At 37.9% G+C, this 14,467-nt stretch overlaps 1 protein-coding gene across 6 annotated transcripts in view; it reads right to left on the bottom strand.

Annotated features, from left to right (window-relative positions):
* Positions 1–14,467, bottom strand: part of TMEM164 (transmembrane protein 164) — a 257,355-nt gene that overhangs the window by 163,620 nt on the left and 79,268 nt on the right. The window contains exon 1 of one of the 6 annotated variants that reach the window (XM_070256896.1): positions 12,614–12,847. The exons of the other annotated variants lie outside the window; for them this stretch is intronic. The gene's annotated coding sequence lies outside the window, so the exon portion shown is untranslated. Of the gene's footprint in view, positions 1–12,613; positions 12,848–14,467 lie in introns of those variants that run through there. 6 annotated transcript variants of the gene reach the window in all.

Below are 14,467 nucleotides of genomic sequence, written 5' to 3'. Positions count from 1 at the left end.
TCTCCTTCTTGCTGACTCAAACTCCTGGCCATTATCATTGTCACAAACATTTTTGTCAGCTTTGTTGTTTTTCTATAGGATACTGTGTTAAGTTATCTTAGTTGGTAAGAACCTGGCGCAACATGGCAAGTGTCATGGGTTTGATTCTCTTCCTGTTCAGTTAATTCATTAAATTTGGTTCCACAAACTAATCAATCCCTTACTGTGTGTCTAACATTGTTCCAGGTGATATAGGGAAAAGGAGATCAGTATAAATAAGACATAGAATCTGCCTTCCAGAAGCTAACAATGTTACTAGAAAGGCAAGAAATTAAATAACTAAAGAAAATGCAGTATAATGGTTAAGAAGATGGGGTTTGGAATCAAACCTCCATTCAAATTCCAGCTTTATATCACTTACTGGCTGAGTGACTCTGGAAAAATCACTTAAAATACGCATCAGTGTCCTCAATTGTAAAACAGGGCTAATAACAGTACCTAGCTGAAAGTGTTGTTGAGAGAATCTAATGAGATAAGACCATGTAAAGTGATCAACATAGTGCCTAGGACACAGTAAGACAATACATAGTAACTATTATTATCCTTAACAAAGTAATGTAAATGAATATCACATTATTATTCATAACAACAAATGAAGGTATTAAAAACCTTCACAAGATGGCTTATATTTCAATTTAGTACTTGATAACAACCAAGAACCAAAAGATATGGAACAAATGACAAGTTCTATGAGTGGCTGGAAAGAAAAAATCACAAAAGAAGAATTCTCAAAGGAAATTATAAAATATTTTGAACTGGACAAAAATAAAAATAAATATACCAAAGGTTCGGATCCTGGGCGCAGACATTGCACTGCTCATCAGGCCATACTGAGGTGGCATCTCACATGCCACAACTAGAAGGACCCACAACTAAAAATACACAACTATGTACCAGGGGACTTTGGGGAGAAAAAGGAAAAAAGAAATAAAATCTTTAAAAAGAAATGTGAGAGATGCTTAAAACATGAAATTCTTATATTAGAAAAAAAGAATGGGCTCCAATCATTAAGCTAAGCTTCCATCTTAAGAATATAGACAAAAAGGAGCAAAATAAACCCAAAGCAAGCAGAAGGAATGAAATAATAAAGACAAGAAATCAATGAAATTAAAAACAAAAACAATAGAGAAAAATCAATGAAAACAAAAGCCTGTCTTTGAGAAAAATCAATGCAATTGATAAAGCTCTAGGTAGAATGACATGGATAGAAAGAGAGATGACAAAAATTACCAAAATCAGGAAGGAAGGAAGGGATATCACTATAGACCCCCAGGAATTAAAAGGATAAAATAAGGAGATACAAACATTTCTATGCAGATAAATTTAACAAGTTAGATAAAATGAAGAATTTACTCTAAAATGACAAATTACCAAAACTCAAACAGGATGAAATAGAAAAACTAAACAGTCCTATTAAAAAATTTGAATATATACACAATGGAATATTATGCAGCCATAAGAAAGAAGGAAATTTTGCCATTTGTGACAACACGGCTAGACCTCGAGGGCATTATGTCAAGTGAAATCAGTCAGAAAAAGGCAAGAACTGTATGATCTCACTTATACGTGGAATCTAAAAAGCAAAGACAAGCAAACAAAAAAATCCGAACTCACAGATACAGAGAACAGATTGGTGGTTGCCAGAGACAGAGGGGATGGGCAAAATGGGTGAACATGGTTAAAAGGTACAGACTTCCAGTTATAAAATAAATAAGTCAGGAGGATATACTGTACAGCATTGTGACTATATTTAATTATACTGTATTGTATATTTGAAAGTTGCTAAGAGAGCAGATCATAAAAATTCTCATCACAAGAAAACAAATTTGTAACTATGTGTGATGGTGGATGTTAACTAGACTTATTGTGGTGATCATTTCGCAATAGATACAAAGATCAAATCATCATATTGTACACCTGAAGCTAATATACTGTTATATGTCAATTATATCTCAATAAAAAAGACATTGGGGCTGGCCCAGTGGCATAGCAGTTAAGTTTCTACACTCCCCTTTGGTGGCCGAGGGTTTCCCGTTTCAGATCTCAGGCGTGGACCTATGCACCGCTTATCAAGCCATGTTGCGGTAAGCATCCTGCATATAAAGTAGAGGAAGATGGGCACAGATGTTAGCTCAGGGCCAGTCTTCCTCAGCAAAAAGAGGAGGATTCCCAGCGGATGTTAACTCAGGGCTAATCTTCCTCAAAATAAGTAAATAAATAAATAAATAAATTATTAAAAGAATTTGAATTTGTAGTTAAAAATCTTCTAAGAAATCTCCAGACTCAGATGGTTTCAGTGACCAATTCTACCAAATATTTATATAATCTTGTCCAGAAAATAGAACAGAAGGAAACATTTCTCAACTCATTTTATGAGGCTATTACTACCCAGATTGCAAAACTAGACAAATAAAGAAAAAAAAAAAGAAGAAAGAAAACCAAAACTAAAACTATATCCCTCACAAACACAGACACAAAAATCTTCAATAAAACGTTATCAAATCAAATTCAGGAGTATAAAAATAATAATAATCTATGACCAAGTGGAGTTTGTCGTGGTAATAAAAGGTTGATTCAATATCTGAAATTCAATTAATGAATTCCACCAAACTAACAGTGTAAAGAATAAAAAGTGCATGATCATATTAACTGGTACAGAAAAGGCATTTATCAAAATTCAACATCTATTCATGATAAAAAAAATATCAACAAACTAGAACTAGTAGGGAAATTCCTCAATCTGATAAAGGACATCTAAAAAATATTATGCCCAACATTGTACTTAATGGTGAAAGACTGAATGCTCCTTGCACTAACATCAGGAACAAGAAAAGGGTGCCCACTCTCAGCACTCCAATTCAACATCATACTGGCAGTCTTAGCCAGTGTAGTAAGGCAACAAAAATAATAGATATTGAAAAGAAAGTAATAAAACTGCTATTTGCAAAGAAGATGATTATATGTGTAGAACATCCCAAGGAATCTACAAAAAAGCTCCTAGAACTAATACGTGATTTTAGCAAGGTTGCAGGATTGCAAGATCAACATGCAGACATCAATAACATTTCTACATAATAGCAGCATAAAATTGGAAAACAATTTTTTTTAGATTGGCACCTGAGCTACCATCTGTTGTCAATCTTCTTCTCCCCAAAGTTCCCTCAGTACATAGCTGTATATTCTAGTTGTAAGGTCCTTCTTGTGCTATGTGGGAAGCTGCCTCAGCACAGCTTGATAAGCTGTGCCATGTCTGCACCCAGGATCCGAACCAGCGAAACCCTGGGCTGCCAAAGTGGAGCATGCAAACTTAACCACTCAGCCATGGGGTCAGCCCAGAAAACAAATTTTTAAAAAATACTACTTATAATATCTCCCTCTAAAACTCAAATACTTAGGTATAAATCTAACAAAATATTTACAGACTCTGTATACTGCAAACTGCAAAATGTTGATAAAAGAAATCAGAGAAAATCTAAATAAATAGACAGATAAATGACATTCAAAGATTGAAAGCCTCAACATAAGAAAGATGTCAATTCTCACCAAAACAATCTATAGAGTCAATGTAATTCTGATCAGATCCTAGCAGGATATTTTGTAGAGACAGGTAAACCGACTCTAAAATGTATCTGGGGGGCTGGCCCAGTGGCGTAGCAGTTAAGTTAGCACATTCCGCTTCTCGGTGGCCCAGGGTTTGCTGGTTCAGATCCTGGGTTTGGACATGGCACCACTTGGCACACCATGCTGTGGTAGGCATCCCACATATAAAGTAGAGGAAGATGGGCACGGATGTTAGCTCAGGGCCAGGCTTCTTCAGGAAAAAGAGGAAGACTGGCAGTAGTTAGCTCAGGGCTAATCTTCCTCAAAAAAAAAAATTTATTAAAATGTACATGGAAGGGAAAAGAAAGTAGGAGCTAAAATTATGTGGAAAAAGAAGAAGAAAGATGAAGGAATCACATTACCAGATTTTAGGGCTTACTATAAAGTTATAGTAATGAAAACAATGCAATACTGGCCAAAAAAAGACACATCAATTAATGAAACAGAATAGTGCAGAAATACACTCACATTGGTATAGTCGTTTAATTTTTCACAGTAATGCAAAAGCAAGTCAGTGGAGAAACCACAGCCCTTTCAACAAATAGTGTTAGAGTAACTGGACATCATATATGAAATAATGTACTTAACCTAAATCTCACAACTTACATAAAAGCTAAGTCATAAATCTAAATAAAAAATGTAAAATTATAAATCTTTTAGAAGGAAACATAGGAGAAAATTTGACCTTTATTTAGGTAAATACTGCTTAAACATGACAACAAAAACTCAATATATTAAACAAAAAAATATGATAAACTGAACTTAAAATTTTAAAATTTCACTCTGTGAAAGACACTTTGAAGAAAATAAAAAGACAAGCTACAGAATGAAATAAAATATTTTCAAATCACATATCCACCAAAGAGTTTTTATCCAGAATATACAAAGACTACTCACAGTTGACAATAAGAAAACAACCAACCCAATTAAAAAATAGGTTAGAAAACTTGAACAAACACTTCACCAAAAAAAGATACATGGATGGCAAATAAGCATATGGAAAAATGATCCACACCATCAGGGAAATGCAATCTAAAATCACAATAAGATATAACTCTTCACCTATTAGAATTGATAAAGTAAAAATACTAAGAACAGCAAATGTTGGAGAGACTGTGGAGAAACTGGAACTCTCATAATACACTACTGGTGGAAATGTAAAAACAATTTGGGAAACAATTTGGTGGTTTCTTCTAAAGTTTATGAAAAGTTTTAGAAGTTAAAAATACTCTTATTGTATGCCCAGTAATTCTGCTCCTGGAAATTTACCCTATTGAGATGAAAACTTAGGTTTACACAAAAACCCTTAGACAGATGTTCACAGCAACTCTATTCATAGCAGCCAAAGTCTGGATCAGCCCAGATGCCCCTCAGTGGGTGAATGGATAAACAAACTATGGTTCATACATACCATGGAAAACCACTCAGCAATAAAAAGGAATGAAGGATTGATACATGCAAAAACTTGGATGAATCTCAAAGGCATTATGCTGAGTAAACAAAGCCAGTCTCAAAAGGTTATATACTATAGGTTTCTATTTATATGACATTCCCAAACAACTAAACTATAGTGAAGGAGAACTAATCAGTAGTTGCCAAGGTTTAGGGATGTGAGAGGCTATCACTCTAAAGTGACAGCATAAGTAATTTTTAGAAGTGACAGAACTCCTCTATACCCTGATTTTGGTGATAGTTACAGTAATCTATACATGCGTTAAAACTCATGGAAGAGAGAATTCTGAGATGTCAGAGTAGAAGCACCAGGAATCTGTCTCCCCACCAAGACAACAATTACATGAGCAAATCTGTCTGATGTAACACTTTTGGAACCCTGGAGTCTACTGGAAGCTTGCAACTTCCAAGGGAAGGCTTAGACAGTAACTCATGGTTAATTTCAGTCCACTCCAGCTCTTAGCTCTGCAGCAGCTATCCATCTCTCACCTCCCAGTCAAGTAGCAGGCAGCTGTGCTCATGATCCTGGAGCAGTTTACACACAGCTTGTGGAGGCCAGGGTGGGCAGTAAGATCCTGTCCTCCAAAAATTGGGGATCTGTGCTCTGATTGATGCTTCTGATAACAGAAGGTACAGACAGAGACAACCAGCCATTGTCGCACACGCACCCCATTGTTAAAAGCCCCTCCCTCTCCAGTTGATGTGACTTCTAAGGAATTTAAAGGACCTGCACTTTTGCCTCCCTTCATTTTCCTTTTTCCCCTTTGAGGAGCCAAACGTTAAAGACTAGGACACTCAAAAGCACCTACATATACAGGGGAAATGAGAAAATCACTCCACATGCCGAAGGAAAGGCATAGGCTGAGAAAAGACCCAAGAAGTCCTTAAATTTACTCCTCAGGCTAATCCTCATCTTTGAGACAGCCTATAATAACCAAAAACAAAACAAAACAAAAAAACAGCAAATCCTGGGAAATGGGGAGAATCTGACTTTCAGAGTTATCACATGATTAAATTCAAAGATTCAGTTCTCACCAAAAAAATCACAAGGCATACAAAGAACTAGCAAAGTATGGCTATTAAAAAGGAAAAAAATAAACCAAAAGAAAATGTCCCAAAGAACGACCAGATGGCAGATCTACTAGACAAAGACTTTAAAACACAGACTTAGAGATGTTCAAAGAACTAAAGGAAGACATGGAGAAAGTCAAGAAAATGAACAAAATGGAACTATCAATAAAAAGACAGAAAACCTAAAAAAAGTAAAATGGAAAAGAAACTCCAGAGCTGAAAAGTAAATTAACACAAATGAAAAATTCACTAGAGGAACTGAAAGGCAGATATGAGCAGGCAGCAGAAAGAATCAGGGAACTTGAAGATAAAACAATTGAAATTATCAAGTCAGAGGGACAAAAAGAAAAAAAGATTGAAGAAAAGTGAACAGAGCCTAAGGGACTTATGCAACACCATCAAGAGGACCAACATATGCATTATAGGAGTCCCAAAAGGAGGAAAGAGAGGGAAAGGGGCAGAGAGATTATCCGAAAAAAAAAAACCTTCCCAAATTTGATCAAAGACATGACTATACCCATCCAAGAAACTTAACGAATTCCAAGTAGGATGAACTCAGAGATCCACACTGCAACACATTGTAATCAAATTGTTGAAAGACAAAGAATCTTGAAAACAGCAAGAGAGAAGTGACTCATCACATACAAAGGATGCTCAATAAGATTATCAGCAGATTTCTCATCAGAAACATTTGTAGCCAGAAGGTAGTGGGCTGATACATTGAAAGTGCTTAAAGAAAAAAAAAACCTGTCAACCAAGAAGCCTATATCCAGCAAAACTGTCCTTCAAAATTGAAAGAGAAATTAACACATTTCCAGAAAAACAAAAACTGAGGGAGTTTGTTACAACTAGACCTGCCCTGCAAAAAATGCTAAAGTGTGTCCTGCAGGGTAAAATGAAAACCTACTAGACAGTAACTTGAAGCTGTATGAAGAAATAAACATCCAGTAAAGGTAAATACGTGGGCAATTACAAGAGCTAGCATCATTATAACAACAGTTTGTAACTCTACTTTTTGCTTTCTACATGATTTAAGAGATTAACACATTTAAAAACACACACATCAGTCTAAAAGCTAGTATTATTATAACTGGTTTGTAACTCCACATTTTGCTTTCTACATAACTTAAGAGACTAATGCATTTAAAAATGATTACTTTAAGTTGTGGGGAACACCATGTATAAAGACATAATTTTGTGACATCAATAACTGAAAGGGGTGGGGATGAAACTGTAAAGGAACAAAGATTTTGCATATTATTAAAATTAAGCTAATGTAAATTCAAAGTAAAACATTATAACTTTAGGATGTTAAATGTAATCCCCATGATAAGCACAAAGAAAATAGTTATAGAATATACACAAAAGGAAATGATAAGAAAATTATATTGTAACACTACCAAAAACTCAACTAAACACAAAAGAATACAGCTAATGAAAGAAATTAGAGAAAAAACTTATAAAGTGTATAGAAAACAAGTAGCAAAATGACAGAAGGCCCTCCTTATCAGTAATTATACGTTAAATGTAAATGGATTAAACTCTCCAATTGAAAGACAGAGATTGGCAGAATGGATTAAAAAAAACTGTGATCCAATTATATGTTGTCTACAAGAAACTCACATTAGATCCAAATACACAAAAAAGGTTGAAAGTAAAAGGATGGAAAAAGACATTCCATGCAAATGATAATCAAAAGTGCGCAGGGGAGGCTATACTAATATCAGACAAAATAAACAATAAATAAAAAAAATTTACTAGAGACAAAGAAGGTCTAGATCTAACAGACATACACAGAACACTCTATCCAACGAGAGAATTCACATTCTTCTCAAGTGTACATGGGACATTTTCCAGGATAGATCATATGTTAGGTGACAAATTAAGTCTGAATAGATTTAACAAGACAGATGTCATACAAAATATCTAGCGACAACAGGATAAAGTTAGAAAATCAATAACTGCAGTAAAATGGGAAAATTCACAACGTTGTGAAAATTAATTGACACTCTTAAAACAACCAATGGATCAAAGAAGAAATCACAAGGGAAATGAGAAAATGAAATGCAAATCAAAATCACAATGAGATACTATCTCACATCATTAGAATGACTACTATCAAGAAAAAAACAAAATAACAAATGTTGGCAAAGATATGGAGAAATTAGAACTCTTGCACACTGTTGCTGGGAATGTAAAATGATACAGTTGCTGTGGAAAACATTACAGCAGGTCTTCAAAAAATTAAAAACAGAATTACCATATGATCCAGGAATTCCACTTCTGGGTATATGCCCCCAAAAACTGAAAGTAGGGTCTCTAAGGGATGTTTGTACACCCATGTTCATAGAAGCCTTATTCCCAATAGCTAAAATGTGGATGCAACCCAAGTGTCCATCAACAGATGAATGGATAAACAATGTGTTATATACATACAATGGAATATTATTCTTCCTTAAAAAAGAAATTCTGACACCTGGTACAACAACTGATGAACCTTGAGGACATTATGCTAAGTGAAATAAGTCAGTCACAAAAAGACAAATACTATATGATTCCATTTATATGAGGAACCTACCTAAAGTAGCCAAAATCATAGGGACAGAAAGTAGAATGATGGTTGCCAGGCGCTGGGAGGAGGAGTGAATGGGAGTTATTGTTTACTGGGTACTGAGTTTCAGTTTTTACAAGATGAAAAGAATTCTGGAGAGAGATAGTGGCGATGGCTGCACAACAATGTGAATGTACTTAATACCGCTGAACTGTATACTTAAAAATGGTTAAGACGTTACATTTCAAGTTATGTGTATTTTACCATAATAAAAAAATGGAAAAAATCGCTTAGAACTGTACACCAAAAAAAGTTAATTTTACCGTATGGTAATTGAATAAAATTCAAAAATATATGAGAAGCAAAACACTGAATTCCCCCAGCCTCAGCTTTTACGCCTAGCAAACAAGGGATCCAAGAGTCTAAACCTTTTAAACAATGCTTTTTCACATTTTTGTACATTAAAGTTTTCAAATATATATAAAAGTACAAAAATAATATGAGAACCTCTGTGCCCACCATCCTGGTTTAACAACTGTGAACATTACTGATTCAGTTGAAGCCCTGCATACCCTTCCTGAATACCATTCAGCTCCTCCACTCCCTAACCAGAGGGAACCTTTCTTCTGAAGTAGTGGGAGTCCTTCCTGTTAATGTTTTTATACATTTATTACATTTGTATGTATCCACAAACCTTACACATTGTTGTTTCATGTTTATCCCATTAAACGATATACTATATATATACATATATATACCCTTCTGCAAATTACATTTTTCACTCAACATGGCTTCTTCTAATTATCAATGTTGATAACTATAACTCTATTTCATCTGTTTTTCACTGTTGTATATTATTCAATTGTATAAATATATCAGAAGTTATTTGGGGCTGGCCCTGTGGCCAAGTGGTTAAGTTCAAACACTCTGCTTCAGCGGCCCAGGGTTTTGCCAGTTCGGATCCTGGGCATGGACCTAGCACCACTCATCAAGCCATCTGAGGCGGCATCCCACACAGCACAGCCAGAAGGACCTACAACTAGAATATACAACTATGTACTGGGAGCGGGGCCTTGGGGAGAAGAAGAAGAAAAAGAAAAAGAAAATGATTGGCAATAGATGTTAGCTCAGGTGCCAATCTTTGAAAAGAAAAAGTTATTTATACACTGTTACGTCAATGGACATCTGGATCTAGTCTTTCCACTTCAGCCAGCAACTACATGGAGATTTACTGTCTATGATTTGTATTATGAAAACAATTGATCTATTTCCACCATCCCAGAGCCCAGGGCCCTTCCCCTCTGATACATCTTCTGTTTCCATAGCCCTTGGTTGAAAGTGTACAATTTTTTTTTTTGAGGAAGATTTGCTCTAAGCTAACATCTGTGCCAATCTTCCCCTTTTTTGGTGAGGAAGATTCACCCTGAGCTAACATCTATTGCCAATCTTCTTTTTGTATGTGAGCTGCCACCACAGCATGTCCTCTGACAAGTGGTGTAGGTCACCACTTGGGAACGAAACCTGGGTCGCCAAAGCAGAGGGTGCCAAACTTAACTACTGGGCCACTGGGGCTGGCACTAAAAGTGTACTTTTTTTGCCCACTGTGTGAGGCCCTGGAGCACAAGCCTGTCACAGAGCAGGGAATGCAGTCAGGATCTTACATTTTTTTAACCCACTTTTAAGAAAGCATGACAAAAACTGCTGAATCTAAGTGGAGGTAATACAAGCGTTCAGTCTACCGCCCTATTCACATTTACATCTGTTTGAAAATTCTCAGAATAAAAGTTGGAAAATAAAAAACAAAGAAAAACAAATAAGTATAACAGGAAAGCTTGGCTGGCTTTGTGTATAGGCACAAAGATAATTCCCTGGTTGCAACTGGTGGTTTCCCACTTCCTTGTTCTGGACCAAATGGGGCCACACAACTGCAGAGGCACCAGAACTTTTTTTCCTTAGATTTTCAGGAAGTTGGCCAAAGCCCTCATCTGGAAGGTGCTCAACTAATAACAGGAGCTACTTATCTGAAAGCAGTTTTCATCCTGAAATTCTACTTATCTGAATGAAAGCAATTTTCATTCCCTGGGACCCTAATTCTAACAGTGACGTAAATGCATGGATAGTAAAGTGATAAGATGAGATGGTCAAATAAGAGGGCACTGTTTAAATACATCATATTATGTTCATCCAAATAATGAAATACTATGCAGTCATTAGAAATCATGCTTAGAAGAATACTTAATGACATGGGGAAATGACCAGGGTATATTAATTTTTAATATATTATAAAGTAGCATACATAGAATAATCCCAATTTTACTTTTAAAAATGGGTATTTACTCACAGAATACTGGGAGGAAATTTCAGTGATGCACCACATAATGATGTTTCTGTCAACGAAAGACCGCATATACAATGACAGTCTCCTAAGATTAGTACCATTTAGCCTAGGTGCATGGTAGGCTGTATCATCTAGGTTTGTGTAAGTACACTCTGATGTTCACACAACGACAAAATGACCTAACAGGGTATTTCTCAGAACGCATGCCCACCGTTAAGAAACACGTGACTGTATACTATCATATTAACAGAGGAATTATCAGTTATTCTTATTTTCTTCTTTATTGCTTTCTGTAATGTTTGATGTTTTCCTTACAGTGACCATGGATTACTTTTATAATGAGAATGAAACATTTCTACTTCTTCATTACCCACTGTATATATCTTGCCCAAACCTTATTTATTATGCTACACTGCTTTTTATTTATTTATTTTCTGGAATTGCTTTTGCCCAACATACAACATAGTAGATTCCTCACTTGGCTTCCCGTAATGACTGGGTGGGCTGAGAAAGTAAAAAAGAGGCCCAAAATGGTCAGTCCCCATTTCTCTGCTGAGTACTGCTTTCCATGCTTCCCTAGATGGGAAAAGTTATCTGAATCTCCAGCATTTCTTTTACCCAGACATGACATGCATCCAAACAAGAGTTTAAAGCAGAGCAGCCTGAGAGAAGAAAAAAAAATAACAGCAGTCTCTCCTCTAGAAACCTTCAGAGAGACTTCCAGGAGAGGATTTGGGGAAATGAAAACACTGAATCAGAATATGTGGACCAAGACTGTAGAAGCCAAAGCTCCCAGGAGAGAACAAAATTGAATATGTACACGTGGGGAGGAAGGCGCTTCTATTGTGTGTGGAAGGGGAGGAGTCCTGTGAACAGCCTGAAGGCTCCTTCCCTCTTCTAGGCATTAAGGAAGTATGTGAAAGCCAGCAACCTGCCAGTTAGATGGCTCTAGGAAAGCAGACACCAGACCAGCATTCCGCATAACAAAGGGAGTGGGTCTCCCTGAATTGCTGCTTACTCATTATGAATCTTCTAGTTTCCTAGTCTCTTTCCCTTTTAAATCTGCAGCATTCACGTGTAGGGCTTTCTCTCCCTTGCCAAGAACTGTCTTAATAAAGCTGCTCAGTTCAGAGTCAGTCCCCCAATCGCCTTTTTCAGTAATGAGTCCAAACCTAAGCCAAAAAGCAGGTACATCCAAGGTGAAGGTGCCAAAAGGCTGCTCATTTTTGGGTTCCAGAGCAGCTGATCAGTTGAGCACTGAGAAGGGGGTGCTGAGATGGTAAAACCATTCCGACACATTACAACACAACAGGTTCAACCTGAGCCCATCTTGTGAACTCAGGACAGTCCTAGAGATACACGTCTCCCTGGGAAAAGTCCTGTTGTTTAAAAATTTGAGAGTACAATAAATGGGAACTAGAAAAAGAGAGGGTCACAGGGCTACAGAACTCTCATAATATCATGTGGCCCAAAGGCCAATGGGGCATCAATCTTGCAATGCCAATATCATATGTCAGGCTGTCCTAATTCCCCTCACCCACCCCCATGCTTCTCTCGCCTACCTTGGTTCACACGTGGCCTACAGTCCTCTCTCCATCCAGCAATGCACCCCCTGCTCTCTGCAGCACAGATGAAATTTCATCTCATCTCCTTCAAAAGCCTCTCCAGACTGAGTCAGCAGATACTCATGACCAAATAATCCCACTTACATCAGAGATCCACTCCTCTCCATGTGTAACATGAAAATGAGCAGATTTAAGGGTTTCAGCATGGGGGGTGGTGTACTGTACACTTCCTGAGGCAGAGGATGTGCGCCAGCTCTCTGCTATGCACTTTTCTTACGAGGGTGGGGTGGGGGAACAGTGCTCTGCCATATAAACTGCAATGCTTAGTGACTCACTCCACGAGTCCCCCGCCCTTGTAGCACACACTTGGATAACCAGGCACGTTAAGCAGTGGGTGTTCACAGGCAGCCAAACTGTCTGATCACAACTCAAAGCCAGGGAAATCTTAACAGCCATTCCCTTTTCCTTCATTTATTCCTTCAAAATACCCCAGTTCAGAGAGAGGAGAGTCCCAAAAGACCGGCTTCTCTAAGAGGCTCCCAGTTCCTTGTGAAACCAAGAATTTTACCCTCTTCTACAAAGAGCATCCAGGATGCCAAAGAGCAAACTGAAAACTAGGATGTTGATTGCACTCAGAACCCTCTGTGGGATCCAGGGGGGCTGGGAAGGAGGAGGCCATGCTTGCCACAACATGGTGAGGACACCCTCCCTCCTTCAGCCTAGCTAGCAGACCCAACAGAAACAGGAAATTTCGAACCACCCCGGGCTGCCCAAGGCTGCCCCCAGACACAGGCCTGCAGTTCACATGAATGGTGGCATCTTCAGCCCCAGCCCTACCTATCAGCTGTGATAAAGAGAGCTTAGCTTTGCTCCAGCTTCGGCTTTCAATGGGGGGGATAATATAGATGGACCCTGACATAGTACCTCTGCTCCACGAACAGCAGTAAACACACCAGACACCTGCTCCCCTGAGCAGATGGGAGGCTATGGTCAGACTTCAAGCTCTTTCTAGGTCTTGGTCAAGCTGAGGGCTGCCAAGGCTGGAGCTGGTAAGTAGGAGTATCCTCTCCATACTACTGAGAGAAATGTGGCTTGGGGTCCTGAGAGCAGCATTATTTCCAGAAGCAAAGGGCTCAGGTCTCCAGCTGACAAGTGAGTCCTGATGGCATAAGAATCTTGGCAAGGAGGTACAGAAACAGCTGACACACTAGTGGCTGCTCTTTTGTATAGTGAGTCTGTTATGGTTAATAACTAAAAAGCTGGGATTTTCTAGACGTGGGAAGAGACCAGATCATCTACAGGAAGCATCACCAGTGACCAAGAAGAAAGGACTGACTGCCTTTTAAGTTGCATCTGATATGAACACTTCTGACAGCTGCAGATGTTTCCCAAGCCTCAGGAGAAATAGAAAATCCCTGCTCTGATCCTTATGCCAAAAAGTGTGGCTATGAACTCTGTATATCTCTATCCCTAAAGACCACAATGATGTCACCAGGACAAACTGCAGCTTTCCAGAACCTCGCCCCTACTAAGGTATTCCTTTTAAGTACTGGAGAAATCTATCCCACTGCCTTCAAAGTTAGTAACAAGGTCACTATCCTGTTGTACACGTGTAATGTCCTCCTCCTTCCCTCCCTTCTCTCCCCTTCCCTCATCTTTCTTTCAGGGCTAGGTTTAATTGTTCTAAACTCAGGGTCAGCAAAATATAGTCCTCCTGTTATATTTGGGGTGGTTTTTTTTGACTTGGTAAAATATATATAACATAAAAATTTACCATCTTAACCATTTTTAAGTATCAGCGGCATTAAGTACATGCACATTGTTGTACAACCATCACCATCATTCAGCTCT

Source organism: Equus caballus, chromosome X (genome assembly GCF_041296265.1).
Source record: "Equus caballus isolate H_3958 breed thoroughbred chromosome X, TB-T2T, whole genome shotgun sequence".
Lineage (NCBI taxonomy): Eukaryota > Metazoa > Chordata > Mammalia > Perissodactyla > Equidae > Equus > Equus caballus.
Note: the sequence above shows the minus strand (reverse complement) of the source record. Positions and strands in the feature narration are given on the sequence as shown.